Source organism: Mycteria americana, chromosome 3, assembly GCF_035582795.1.
Source record: "Mycteria americana isolate JAX WOST 10 ecotype Jacksonville Zoo and Gardens chromosome 3, USCA_MyAme_1.0, whole genome shotgun sequence".
NCBI classification, from domain to species: Eukaryota; Metazoa; Chordata; class Aves; order Ciconiiformes; family Ciconiidae; genus Mycteria; species Mycteria americana.
The window spans coordinates 12,285,261-12,300,644 of NC_134367.1; positions in this window are offsets into that span (position 1 = coordinate 12,285,261).

A 15,384-nucleotide genomic window follows, 5' to 3' on the forward strand; every position below is an offset into this window, starting at 1 on the left:
TTATTATTTTGATTTCTCTGGTGGCTGTCGGAAGGTTGAGGCACCTCCTAAAATTTAACATGCCTAGTTAGGAAATCCACAATGTTCATTATGATACTTTTATTCATTAAGTTTCTAATTATGGGTTTTCCAAACCATAGACTTTCCCAAAAGACTATTGACAGGATTTTCTAAAGCACTCGGCTTTGACCTAACACTGCTGCCATTCACATCCATGGTAAAATACCCAATGATGTCAGTGGAACTACTTAGACCAATACTGAATGCTTTTGAATATCCTCTCTTAGAAGTGCTACCTGACTATGCCATAAAACTTCATCTAAATCCTTCTTTGAACCATAGAACCTCAGTCTACAAATCCCTGAGGTCATTAAAAGTCTTTGAGAAGAAATGGTCATTGCAGCATACCTGGAAGCTTACTAAACCCATGTTCTGAGAGGACAAGAAAGAAAACTTGAGAATCCTGTCTTCTTCCCAAAAACATGCTTGCAGCAGCTAAATGGCATGAACAAGCTCCATCATAGAATCATAGAAAAATTTAGGTCGGAAGGGACCTCTGGAGTCAAAAAATCCAACTTCCTGCTCAAAGGCGTGCTAACTTCAGAGTGAGATCACATTTCTAAGGGCCTTAACCCACCAGGCTTTGAAAATCTCCAAGGATGGAGATTCCATTCCCCCTCTAGGCAACCTGTTCCAGCCCTTAACTCCTCCTGTGAATAATTTTTTCCTCAATGCCCAGAGTTTTCTTTGTGTCACTTTTAATGACTGTCTTTCCCTTTAACTGAGTAACCCCTATCTTGAACAGATAGAGAAGAACAAGGAAATTACAAAGTTCCTCAAATAAGCTTCAAAATATTTAGGGCATAAAAGCTTAGTAACAACATGTTGACTCCCACAAGACCCCATCAGTGCCAAATGTAACGTCTAAAGTGTTGACAGAAAACTGACTGCACAATGTAGCCTTCAACAATGCATTTGGCACTTGTGTGACCATCTGTGTGCAGCCCAACAAGCTTAGAGCTGCTGCATTATTATGGGATTAATCTCCCAAGACTTTAGTCTGTAAAAGCTGAATGTGTTATCTAAATTAGGCATTGAGGATCCCGCCTTGGTAGGGAGAGAGAGAGAAAGAAAGAGAGAATATCACTTAATTTTGGGAACAAATCAACATTTTGTGTTAGACTCTTGTCAAAATACAACGTCCGGACCTGGTAAAGGGGTGGTCTCTACAGGTTCAGTCCATTATTGAGATGAATTCAACACAAGAAAAACAAAACAAAACAAAAATCAAGTAAGAAAGGAAAAAAAGAATGGCCTGAGATACACATCTTTGTATCAAATATCTACTATGGTGCCTCCAAATACATCCTGCATTATGGGATGAGTTTCTGTTAATCCATCCTACAGTGTAAAGAAGACGGTGGTCTTTGTGAAGCCACTACTTGGCAGCTGTCCTACAGTGATCTTCTACAGTCCAGCAGCAAATAATCTCTGGAGCTGGTGAGCTGGTGCCTTCTTAGCAGAGCCCTGCTCATCTTTCTGTCATAGCCCGTTCCTGTGGTTGGACCCACTGCTCTTCCCCATGCCCCTTATAATAGCTCTTAGTCCATAAAGTCTCCAGGAGTTGTGAACAAGAAGGAGAAGGCCAAAGAAGCCAGGAAGCTAAATGTAACATGTCAGCTTGTTTCATAAGAATGGGGTAGTTGTACAAGTTGTCTATATAAGGACAATGACACTCATGCAGACGTAGGAAAAAAAAAATGTATCTGAGTTACTGTAAGGGAAGATAAATATTTTAGTTAAGAGAAAAAAAAAGAACTGTAGATAGCTTCTCATTTCCAGTGTCTTTTTTTGCGACTTCTGTGAATTGTGGGTGTAAGATGATCATCTGGTCAGTTTGGCTATCTCATCAAAGGTAAGTGCTCTGCTTTAGGGAATGGCTATTCCCCTACAGGCAAAAGGTGCAGTGGCTGGTGTCCGCAATGCTCAGAGCTAGCACAGTCTAACACGGACTGGCAATGCTCCTGCTACAGGGCACATAATCTTGTGCTCTGTGTGACAGCTCTTTAGTCCTGAGACACTCTTATTGTTTATTTGTGTCTTATCCATGGGGGGGGGGGAACCACACCAAAAAACCAAACCTATCCTAGATGCACACATCATTTTTGTCTCCAGGGGGATTAACTGGTTTACTTTAAAAGAAGCTCTGGGAGCAAACTAATGTAATGAAGTGTTAACGGGAGATGAGGGAGCAGACTAAGGAGCTAAGGTATTCAGTGACATCAGTTCTGTGTGACTCTCTCACACATGTAATCATAAAGGTAGGCTAAGACTGGAAGTGGAGCGAATGTCTCAAGAACAGATAGAAGTATTATTGCTGTGAGAAAGCTGCACCATGTATATTATCCACCTGTGGGTGCAGTTCTTATGGACATGAGAGAAGAAATAGCATATGTAGGTCATGAAACTTCAATTTGATACAAGCTAATATATAATAGCTAGCAAAGGTAATACAAAACATGGAAAAATGCAGGATCAGTCCTACAGGATCCTGCTTGCAGGAAGGAGATAGTGGGGGAAACGCATTCCCTGTCTGAACTATGACATACCTAGAGCTGAAGAAAAATTGGAGAGGTAGGAGAATTATCAGTTGCTTCTCTCCATTATTAAATGTTTTTCTTGTATGAAATAGAAAAAAACTAATATAGACCTGATTCTCTACTGTCCCTCAGCAGGTGTCTTTTTTTAAATTAAAAAAGTTGAATTTTATTATTTCTTGGCACAGGTGCGAGCCATATTTGAGGAACCAGGGAGCAGAGAATCACTAAAAGTGATTCTTTTTCACACTTGTCTCCTCAGGCTGGATGGCTACATGGTAGAATTAGTCTTCAGTCTAGTAGTATGAGAGCTTGAGAAATGTGCAATGTAGGGACAGTTTGCTATAGACCTTCTCCAAAGCTCAGCTGAGCTTCATTAGCCCCCCTAGGAACTCTCTTCCCTGCTGAGAAGAAAAATGGAAGGAAATGCTTATGTTTCTCGAATTACTTTGCGTTACAGCAATTTGCCCCTTTCTTTTTTAGAAAGATTTTGCTCTGCATGTTGGGATTTTACTACCTCTATTCATCATAATCACAAAGCTAGCAGAAACATTTCCCTTTTTTAGCACTGTGGTTTTCAGGAGGAAAGATAATTTCCTACTTAGTAAATTATAATTTTTTTTTTTGGCACAACATTTCTCTCAGTCTTGATACTCTGCTAGTCCCCAAACATAGCAGGATTGATGCAACTTGAGTGAGATCATGGCTTACTGAAAGATATTTCAATGCTCACAAGGCTGCAGCAGAGTAACCGAGCTGGCAAGAAATCTCTGTAGATCACCTGCTCTCCCTCTCTGACCCAAAGCAGGATCCACTCCACTTCAACGGTCTCTTAGGGAACTTATTAAACCATTTGTGGGTCTTTTGATTTATTACTGCTATCGTACATCTACATTGCATGTGAAGCAAACACATGCAATCTCTGCACACCTTTTGTTACTGTTCAGGGACTGGTTTGCAGCTGGATGGAGGAACCTCTGAAGAATACTCGTGAACTCCAGGGGATCTTGCAAGACAAGGGCAGGCTGAGGAGCTTCAATTACAAACTCTTCCGGGCATGAAAATCAAGTAGTATGTATGACAAGTGGTTAGCGCATTAAAACCATTGTACAATATGGTATTGCAAGACATAATGCTAAGTGCTAACATGAGATGCATTCAGCACATAAATATGCTTTAACCCATCTTCATATTTTAGTATTTTGTCTCTGTAGTAAGGCTATAGTAAGGTCTGGTTTTGGGGGATCAAAGCCAGGTCCCTCCTATTGCACAAATTTTTCCAAGCTCCAGCTAAAAAGTTAGGGGGTTTTGCTCCTACTATGGTTCCTGAGAGGTTATCCACTAACTCTTCTGATGTTCAGAAAGTGATCAGCCTAAATTCTTTGTCTATTTTAAGCCATTTATTTTTTATCCAAATATTATTGTTTATGATAAGTTTTTCCATTCATACATGTTTATAGGCAGATATAATTTATATTTTCAGCCTTCAATTCATGAAGCTGCATGAGTAATATTGAATGCTTTCTGTTAGAATGGGGTCTACCTTTCCTCTGGTACCCCAGTACAATTTGGCTTCAGGGTTGGCACTTCTACAGGACTGTAGGCAGAGGTAGAAACTGAGAGCTGCTCACTTCGAATTTATCATCTCTATTGTATTACCTTTGGTATAGTTTCACCCAAATTCACATAGGACAAGGCTCATATGAGCCCTCTGCAGAAAAATCAATGGTACTGGGGATACTGCAACAAAAATCTGGTAGAATCAACAGGTGCCCGCTCTGAGATCTTTAGCAAAGAGTTTTGTTACCTCATGCCGGCAGTGAGCTGCCCAGTCCTTGGTGCAGACTGGCTATTGGTAGTGGGAATGAGGGAACTTAAGGAAATAACTGATCCACTCTTGTCTGTAGTTAAAATACTGGCAGAAACAACTATTAAATGAGGAAGACAGACAGCAGTACTAATGGGAACTTGTTTTGGCACCCAGCTCAATGAGAGCTATAGATTACAGGTTGAAAATGACATAAATTCATGCTATCTGTTTTTGCCCTGAAAAAGCTTTGTGCTTTTCACAGAGACGTTGTACAGCCTCACTATGTAGCATCACTTTGTCCAGACATTTGTTCGATAGAGTTTTTGGAGAGGGCTGATTGTAGGCTTCCCACAATGATAAAGGGGTGGGAAGGAGTTTCAGAAGGCAGCTGGCTGGCTCAGTGCATGTGGAAATGATTACTTTAATGGTGCTTTTATTTTATAGAATTATTAACGATGTTGGGGGGGAGGCTAGATGCCTTGGAAAGGCGTCTTTTTAAATTATCGTAAACATAAATGAAGAAATTAAATAAATCCATATATTTGTCATCTCCCTTACCAGATCAGATAGCACCACAGTAGACAAAGCCACACCAATTACAGCTTAGATATGCGATCCAGTTGCTGCTACTTAACTAGTATCATGCATCAACTGAGCTGTGGTATAAACTGTAACCACAGCTCCACCCCCAGTAACTCATACCTTCACCACATCCATGGTGCAGGGTTGCAGGCAACAGAACGGAGGTCCACCCCAGTTGCAGGATGATGGCTTTTCCCTGCAGCCTCTTGCTGCTGCAGCCCTGCCTAAGCTTCCTGTTCTCCACCTGCTTCTCTCCTGCCTCTGCTCCCTGCTTGCGTATTGGCTTAATAATACCCACAAAGACTTGTTGCAGTTCCACCAAGATAAAAAGCAGGTTAAACTGATGTACTTCTTATACTATGTCATGCTGCCTCAGAATGCAGTGCAGGTGCTGTCCAGGTTTTCTGTCTTTAGAGACTATCCTCTGGAAAACAGGACAAGGGATTAAGGACGATTCTGCACTGGCAATACTTTAGCTTGAACTTCTGTATGCTCTAAAATTCTGTCCTTTCCAGCTCTGTCCCGTGCCTCTAAGTCTAGCAAGGGATGCTGTGTTTGAGCAAGCTCTGTAGGCCAAGTTCTCATGCCAGAGTCTTTGGACAAGAATAGATTTTGACACACAGACAGTAGAAAAGGGTCTTAAATGTACTATCAAACTGCATAAGATATATCCTGATTTTTATGCCTAAATCGGTACGTGGCTTCAAGTTTTAGTGCTATAAATCAAAAAGAAAATAAAAAAGGGTAAGAGACATTTAGGTTGAAGCTAAAGTATTAATTAATTCAACATTCACTGAAATATAAAAACAATTGTATGCTAGTCAGAATCTGTCCTTCTTGCTGGAAACAAGACGAGATTAATAAATCCCACAAAAATAGCCACACCAAATATGACAAGAACTGGGACCACCAAACACAATTTTTTGAAAAAAAGTTCTTTTAAAATAATTTATACCAATGTGCATTCACTGACTAACAGTTTTAATCCAGAAAGGAAAGAAACACTTTCCCTTTATACAGACATAATTTCTTTTATGAAGTAGAGATCATAAATGAAAAAGTGTAAAGAATTTATTTCAGTCACAGAATAAACAAATGGGGGGAAAAAGGATGGCACTTTTCCGACTTTCTTATCTGTTTTCTGATGTACAGCTCCATTTCTGTTTAGGCGTAATTTTTTTCACAGCGTGCACACCCCCTCTCATCTATATTCATCCTGCAGAGATGAAGATGACCTCAGCTACTAGAAGAAAGTAAGAAAGTTTCCTGCAAGGCAGATTATCCAGTTCTTCACTTGACAGGATTTCTTGTAGCTTGGTTCTAAAGCAGAAGGCCATAGTCAGCAGCAACCCCCTTTTCCTGGTACAGGAGAACCCAGTTTTTCATTTCCACCCTTGGCAGATTTGTGTTAGCACTGCAGAGGCAATGTCAATGGGAAGTGAGTAGAGCTGGAGCTGGCCATGTGAAAACACCTCAAAATTTATTCCTACCCCTCAAACTTTGCAACAGAAAAACAAGCCTCATTTTCCAAACCCAGCAAAGCACCAAAGCTGTTGTTGATCATAGAATCATAGGATCATTAGGGTTGGAAAAGACCTCTAAGATCATCCAGTCCAACCATCAACCCAACACCTCCATGCCTACTAAACCATGTCCCAAAGTGCCACATCTACATGTTTTTTGAACTTCTCCAGGGATGGTGACTCCACCACCTCTCTGGGCAGCCTGGTCCAATGCTTGAACACCCTTTCAGTAAAAAAATTTTTCCTCATATCCAATCTAACCTCCCCTGGCGCAACTTGAGGCCATTTCCTCTTGTCCTATTCCTTGTTACTTGGCAGAAGAGACTGACCCCCACCTCTCTACAATCTCCTGTCAGGTAGTTGTAGAGAGCAATAAGGTCTCCCCTCAGCCTCCTTTTCTCCAGGCTAAACAACCCCTGTTCCCTCAGCCGCTCCTCATAGGACTCGTTCTCTAGACCCTTCACCAGCTTCATATACTCTTCTTTGGACACGCTCCAGCACCTCAATGTCTTTTTTTGTAGTGAAAGGCCCAAAACTGAACATAGTATTCGAGGTACGGCCTCATCATTGCTGAGTACAGGGGCACGATTACGTCCCTAGTCCTGTTGGCCACACTATTCCTGATACAAGCCAGGATGCTATTGGCCTTCTTGGCCACCTAGGCACACTGCCAGCTCATGTTCAGCCAGCTGTCAACCAGCACCCCCAGCTCCTTTTCCTCCAGGCAGCTTTCCAGCCACTCTTCCCCAAGCCTGTAGCGTTGCATGGGGTTGCTGTGACCCAAGTGCAGGACCCAGCACTTGGCCTTGTTGAACTTCGTACAACTGACCTCGGCCCATCGATCCAGCCTGTCCAGGTCCCTCTGCAGAGCCTTCCTCCCCTCAAGCAGATCAACACTCCCACACAACTTGGTGTCATCTGCAAACTTACTGAGGGTGCACTCAATCCCCTTGTCCAGATCATTGATAAAGATATTAAGCAAGACTGGCCCCAACACAGAGCCCTGGGGAACACCGCTTGTGACCGGCCGCCAACTGGATTTAACTCCATTCACCACCACTCTCTGGGCCCAGCCATCCAGCCAGTTTTTTACCCAGTGAAGAGTACACCTGTCCAAGCCATGAGCAGCCAGTTTCTCCAGGAGAATGCTGTGGGAAACCATGTCAAAGGCTTTACTAAAATCCAGGTAGATAACATCTACAGCCTTTCCCTAATCCACTAGGCAGGTCACCTTCCATTGATGAGCCGGAAGAGAAATGGAGGGGGTTTCATCTGCGCAGTTGGGCTAAAGGACTTTCCACAGTGGAACAATAAATTAATTTTCTTTTCTTTTCAGGCTTTGATCAAGGTTCATTCTTACTCCCTTTTTTTCGCAGAATGAAAGGTGTTACATTTCCCATTGTGCCCAGAGTCCCTGATTTTACCAAAAATTCTCTTGGTATCTTTTGCTTTTCATTAAGTGTGGAAATGAGTAATGATGTGAGAATCCCAGTTACGCTTAAAATAAAGTAACTTTCTAGACATTCTGATGGCACAGAAAGTCTTGATTGGGTAACCTGCATGCACTATGATGGCTCAGAAACTAGGTGACAAAGCAAAAGAACCCAGAATGTATTAATTTATGTTTACATATATTTTATTTTTCTACATCTCACAGTTTCTTTGGGACTTTCTCACACTATCCTGATCTGTTGGTTTGGCAATACTGGTTTCAGTTCTTTGTCATCATGGCAGTGAAGCAAAATACTCCTTCCATTATTAAGCTTTTATTAGTATAAAGTGCAATAAAGTATCTCACTTGCAAAGAATACCGGTCAAAAGAAAACTCCTGCTCCACATTTGCTGCTACATATTCAGAGATAATGCAAAAATATTTCAGAAATAATTTCTGAGATTAATGAAATTATGTACTTGATTGAAAGTTGAGTTAATTGGAAATTTAGTGAGAATAGCAATTCCAGTTGTACCAGAATACTTTAAAAAGATGCTTCATTTCCACCATAAATGCAGGCTATTCTCTAGAAGCTGCAGCTGATCACGGCCCAGCTCTCAATGGAAGTAACCTTCCACTGGTATCTCTCACTGCCTCATGAGAGGGAGGGAGGAAAAGGAAGGAGAAAAAAGCAAAAGTAGGGGAATGAAGGGAAGGGTGAGAAGATTTATTAAACTGCCTTGACAATTGCAGTTTGTCTGCCTGAGCCTTTGTTGTGTGAGTTCTTAGCAAAACATGGTGAGGCAGAGAGTAAGGTAATATGTTTTATACACAGTGTAGTGGTGCTTCAGTGGACAAACTCTCCACAACTGATTTATTTCATTATTATCTCTGTTGTCTTAGATATATCTATTTTAAACCTTCAGGACCTCTCATTCTTCTTTTTCTTTGGAAGGCTTTCCTTTTAAGACCCTAAAATGTCTTGGAGTGCCATTATAACTTTGAATCACATTGTACATTTTCACTGTATTACAGACCTCTGTTGTTTGTATTTGATTATATACTTTAAAATGTTGTGAACTGCCTGAAGCAAGTTGCAAGGACTGGTCTAGAAAAGCCACTATTAAATATGCTTCTTCATTATATTTGATACCGAGGCCATGAATAATGATTTATCCTAGATTTCAGTAACCAATCACCATAATATTTACTGGCAATGACGCTGTGAAACGTGTTGTTATAGTAACTTAATCTTGGGTTTAATCCAGGTCCCAGAGGAGGTGTCTGTTATCATAAAAGCCACTGCTGGAGCAAGCATCTGTAGCTGTAGTCTTGGAAGAGAGGGACCAAAGACTGCACAGGCTCAGTTTCTAAACTACTGTCTCACCCACTCAGGCCATTTGAGACTAGTAGTAAGGCTGCATCACCCCATAATAAGGATGTGTTGGAAATCTTTCCTTTTCTCTGTGCTTTCTACAGAAGGTACAAATTTCTCCCTGTTCCCATTAGAGAACAGACCTACCGAGAAGGCAAGAACCCATCAGCAAAACTCAAGCAGAAGAGAGATATCCCAGCCACCACCTTCTTTTGCCTCTCTTTTCTTGATTCACTCTCAAAACTACCTTTTGATATTATTTTATTGAATCTTTAATAATAAAATAGACAGAAATTTTGTTTGTTTTTTCTCCTCAGAAGATTTCCATGAAGCTTCCCTTAAAAGTAGAACTGGAGCAATTTTTTTCCCCCTATGTGCCAGACCTGGATAAAGATTGCCAGGTGCATGCTGGGATCTGTCAAGGGTCTTCCACAAACATGTGAGCAGCCGCTTGTTCCGTTTCTGGCCAAAGCCAGGTCCTGCAGGAGGGGCTGGATGGAGGCATAACATGGGGGTTGCTGAAGATGACTTCTCCAGCCCTGAACCTTCCTTCCAGCAGCCTGCCTGAGCTTGCTGATCAGCTGAACTGTCTCTATGCGGGCATCCTGAGGTGGGTAATAGGGAAGATATTGTTTCAGTTTTTCCATGTAAAAATAAATCACTTGTTATTTTAGCAAAATGCCATGTTTCCCAAGGGACATGTTGATTTTATGAAGTGGGACTTTCCAACAGAAAAGTTGACTGACTGACTGACTCCCAGATTTATAAGGCCGAATGAGAAAAAGGCCACTGCATTTCAGCTGTGATGCATGCCAAACAGGCTGTGTACATAAGGGACCTAATTCGCAAATTTCACCCAAATAAAGTTGGTTTTATGCCAGAACTTCCTTCTGGCTATCAGCCTGCGGGTGTTTGAAGGAAGGTATAGCATTCAATTTGGGTTGAGAAGTCCTGAGAGAGTGACACCAACAGTGCTTGCAGGAGCAAGCACTCTGGACTACACAAAAAACCTGGCCAATCAAAGATCCTTCTCCTCCATAATTTGCCTTCTTGTAGGACTCACCTCCTCTCCAGCCTTCTAAGTAAGCACTTCAGGTCATCCTGATGTTTAAATAGTATTGCCCTACAAGTGTAATGTGATGTCACGTAAATGTTAGCATGATCCCGAATTTTCAACCTGATATAGTCTAATCTGGAATATTTGGACTGTCTTGGAAATGTTCCTTCTCCCGCTCATGATCAGGAGTGTTTGCTCTGGTTCCCTAGCTATAACCTAAACTTGGCTTCAAAGGGAGAAAGCTGACCTTCTGTGTAGTTCCTATCGGAGATTGCCAAGTTACCCTGAAGACACTAAAAACAATTTGCAGTTAGCTTAGAGTGACAAGTTTAACATTCACTTATCAAGTACAGCAATTTATTTTTACAATGTTGCAAAATGGCTTGGGACCAGCTAATTTCACTTGGAGGAACAAACACTGCCACAGCCAGAAGGCACAAAATGTGCAACAATAATCCTTAAGGCAACACACTGTAATTTGCCTTCTTCTGTTTAATGCCATGTCAAACAGAAGGATTTCTACACATTTCAGATGGTGACTGTGTTGCCTTCCCTTGGTTTGAGTTTAAAAAAAAAAAAAAAGAAATTGATTTACTTCAGAGAGCAGTGATAGATGAAGGATATGACATGCACTGAGCATGCCTAGTTCCTTGCTCATGCCAAAAAATTCCCAGAAGGATAAATCTTGTTTCCTGCCTTACTTCACAGAATTTAACTTTTTAAACAAGTCATGTTCTGTGGTTTGGATTCTGTGTTTATATCAGGGTTTGTTTCCAGGCTCATGGACAATAATAGTACATGGGTCTGAAAAATCTGAACGTTTTCATGTGGAGAGAAATCTTGGTGTTTTAATCTCACTTTCATTCTTATTATTTGCATTAATTCTTATAAACCAGCTCTTACAGATAAGTTGCAATAAAAGCTGGTATTTTCCAGGTATAAGCTGGAAAATATGTGAACTTGAGCTTTCATTTAAGTCAAACTTATTTCCATGATTTCAGGCTGTACTTATATATTTGTACTGTAGACTTTATTTATTTTAGAAAATATGGAGCTGGAAATTAAGGCTTAATTTTGAAAATATGTTCTGTGTTTAAACTGACTTGTGCATTTTATACATACATCCACACACATACATATATAAACCCTTTGTGATCTACTGATTATAGCTGGATTAAAGTCCAATTGGAAGCAGAACATGAATTATGTTGAACCTGTTAGCCCGACTGTATTTAGAAGATTGTAAGAATATATATTTCCTTCCCGATTTCCATTAGTAGCAGCATCCTTTAACAAAAAAAAAAAAAAAAGAAAAGACAATTCCATGTGATTTGATTATATATTTCAAGAACATGCAGTGTTATCCAAACATCTAGCATGCACAAATTTGAGATGGTATGTGAATATAATGTATACATGTAAGAGGACACATAAACAGACACACAGACAAAGAGTACCCAAGCTAGATTTGAAACTTTAATAATGCCCCAAATTATCTCCATAACAAGTACCCAAAACTTTATTCATATATATAAGAGCAGTTCTGCTTAACAGGCTAGTGATATTCTGGAAAAAGACCAGTTACGCTGTGAAGGAAAACAAAAAAAAGAAAAAAAAGCAAATTAAAAAGTTGGTGCTACAGAATCTCTTCTAAGCTTAACGGAAACCTGGTAAATTAGCTAGCTTCTCGTGGGCTTGGGTTTGTCTGTTTCATTTTTTTATTTAACCCACATCTTTTTCAAACCTAGCTAGCTCTACACTGTATTTTTCCTCACACGCATTCTCGAGTTTAGTGTATTATAAAAACAAGTAATTTCTAACTACTTAACACATACCTCAGTAAGCGTAATATAGATGGTAATTATTCCTAGATAGCTAGATAGTTGTAAATAGATTTATGTGTGTGTGTTGGAATATAAATATGAATATATGTATATGTATGTATGTGTATATATGCCCATAAAAATCAGCAAAAGAGATTATATTTTAGGTTCTATTAAAAGAATAAACTTAATGGGTGACAGAGGGAAGAGTTCCCCTTGGTGCTTGGCTAAAGCTTAAGCAGAACAGCTGGTGTTTGTCCAAAGTGGCAGCTCTATGTGTTGCTGTTTGCTTCTACTGAATGATCTTCTTATCACTATCCTTTAAGCAACAGTGCAACTTTTGTCATGACAGTATGGGTTTTTTGCCTTCTTCTCAGTGTAGGACTAAACTTGAAAATTTTAGGAAATAGTAGTAAAATAAAGAGTACATGCTGAATTAGTTCAATACAAGTCCTTTATTTTTCCATTTTACCAATACCTATGAGACTAGTTTCCAGAGCCCCAGCCTTCTTTCTTGACACCCAAAATATATAGTAAATGACAATCCCTGCTTTAATGTTAATTCTCTGAAATATGTCCATAAACCTCAGTTCTTCTGCTTTCCATGGAAGGATGCATGACCTTTATGTAGGAACTCAAAAAGCAGTTCAAAGGAATTCCTTCAAAGAGGGATTCCTTCAAACTAATGCAGACATCATTCATTCTTTGGGCCAAGGAGGAGTAACAAAAACAGCTGCTTCCACAGTATTGAGGAGGAGGGGTGAAAGAAAAGGGAAAGAAAGAGACTGACATGCTATACTCTTGCTCCATGTGGTGCCATGTGGTCCCTGTTACACAAGACCGAGATATGTGCACCTTGGACTTAATCCATGTATGAATCAGGATGCTACTCAGCTGCTGCTCCAGTACATAAGGTCATAAGAACAGACATACCGTCTCTAACACTGGCTGTAAGGGACACCTAAAGAGTAGCAAAAGCAGGGAACCATAAATGATAGTTCCCCAAATACTCTCTCAGCTTCCAACTATTTTTAGGGGATTTCCTGAGTCTGACATGATTTATTGAGTCAGTAATCCTCAGTGGATTTCTTTTCCATGTTCTTGTCCAGTATCTCCTTGAACCCACGTAAGTTTTTGCATATACAGCATCCTTTGGTGAGACACTTCTTAGGTCCACTCACCTGTGGACATAGAGAAGAAGGTTTTTTGAAGCTTTTTGCTTCTTTCTTCTTGGGATCTTCATGGCACACCCTTGCAAGAAGTGGTACCTATTTCTGCTTCTTTCTTCTTGGGAGCTTCATGGCATGCCCTTGCAAGAGGTAGTACCTAGCTCAAAGTAGTGAATTTTCAGCCATGTGTGGTGGCCATGTTCTTGTTTTAAAGACCAAAATGCTTCCAGCACTTGTGTTCCCAAAGCTAAGAAAGAAAGGGTATATTTGAATTTGAGGCATTGCGCTGTCATGAGACTAAGACAAGCTCAGGTTGCTGAACCTCTGCAATTTTGGGATGCTTCCTGTCACGTTGTAGCTCTCTTTTCCAGCTGAACCGAAGCATGCTACCCAATACGGATGGCCTGTTTGCTGCTTGGGGTGTGGACAGCCTCATATGCACTTAGCGCCCAGCACACTGAGACCAAAACTTGTCTGGGTAACCATGGAATCTGCAAATAAATAAAATGAATATCAATCATTATTACCATACAGTTCCCTCTAAAATAAAACAGTCTTTATAAATGGGTAGATTCCCTGTAATTGCTCTCCTGGGGCCTTCTCCTTTCCCTCTCGACTGTCCCTGGAACATTGCCCACATGATCATAACACCAAGTTCTCAACCTGGTACCTCTTGCTGTCTTTCTCTCTTGTCGCCTTAGCTGCTTTTGTAGCCAAATATAAATAATCCCATTTGCTTTGCTTTTTTCCTATTGTCCTTGGATTCTCTTTCCAACATAACTGAACCCTCCAGATATCCTCTTCTTTGTTTCTTTGCCAACCGTCTTTGCTAGGTACTTTTCTAGTATTTTATATTTACTAAATTATACCCCTAAATATTTAATTGAGTTCTTGGAATACTTTTACGTTTAGTTACTCTTGCTGCATCAGAGTTTCCTAGATGTTTTTCCTTTGACTCATCTCCTAGAGAGTGTGAATCTCTTTGTAGTGTTTACCTGAGGAGCAGGTATCTCCTGAAGTACTGCCTGGTTTTATGTGAATTCCTTTATTCACATGTCCTGCTGACGTACTGAAGAAGGTCTCTGAAGTATGTTTCTCAGATAAACTCAGGGATTATGCCCCAGGAATGTACCATGGGGCAGATAAACTATCATGAGAAAAAGACCATTTCAGGTGCTTGTGCAATTTTTTTTTTTTTTTTTTAACTGGAACAAGATTATCTTTACAGCTGCATCTGCAGGAATTTATCAGTCTCCTTACAACCTTCCTCCCTATGTACTCAGCTGCCTCCTGCAAAGCCACATCACTTATCACTGAGGTGTACTTTTCTTCAGCTGCAGGCTTATGAGCCTCTCCTTGAAAGCTATAAGGAATATCTTCAGCTTCACCAAAACAGTGAATCTTGCCCAAACATACAAAGCTACAGTGCCCGTGACAATAAGAGTAGCAGTGAAGGAAATTGTATTTTTCATATTAAAACATGTACTGATTCTCTACCTGCTTTTTTGGTAAGATTCATGGTAAGGTTCAATCTAACTTTAGCTCTACAACTTTCACCAAATTTTTAGCCATCATGTGCCCTCCACACTAGTAAATTAAAAAGGACTAGGGAATACTCCCAGCCACTCAAATTTCAGCAGCTACACTGTTAAATTCTCTGATTTGATTTTTTCAGCAAGGTCAATCAACACATTTCTGAACAATTTCTGGCACAATTCAGGACTTAGTGTGACCTCTTCCCAATAGGTGTTTTGGAGGGTAAAGTAATTTAATAGTGTGGATGGAGCCAGGCCTTGGCATTTGCTTTGAGGCCAGAGAACAGCCCTTGGCATATTTAATTTACTACTACAGTTGAAGATTAGGGAAACAGTGCTCCTGAAATAACAAGTTCCCTACCTTGCCAGAGGAAACACTTCTTTGGTAAGTATGCTGGAAAGCCTCTAGAGGAAGATACCATTTGCCTAACAAGTATTTGAGTTTAGATACCATCTTCACTGACTGCTTTGGGGCAAAATT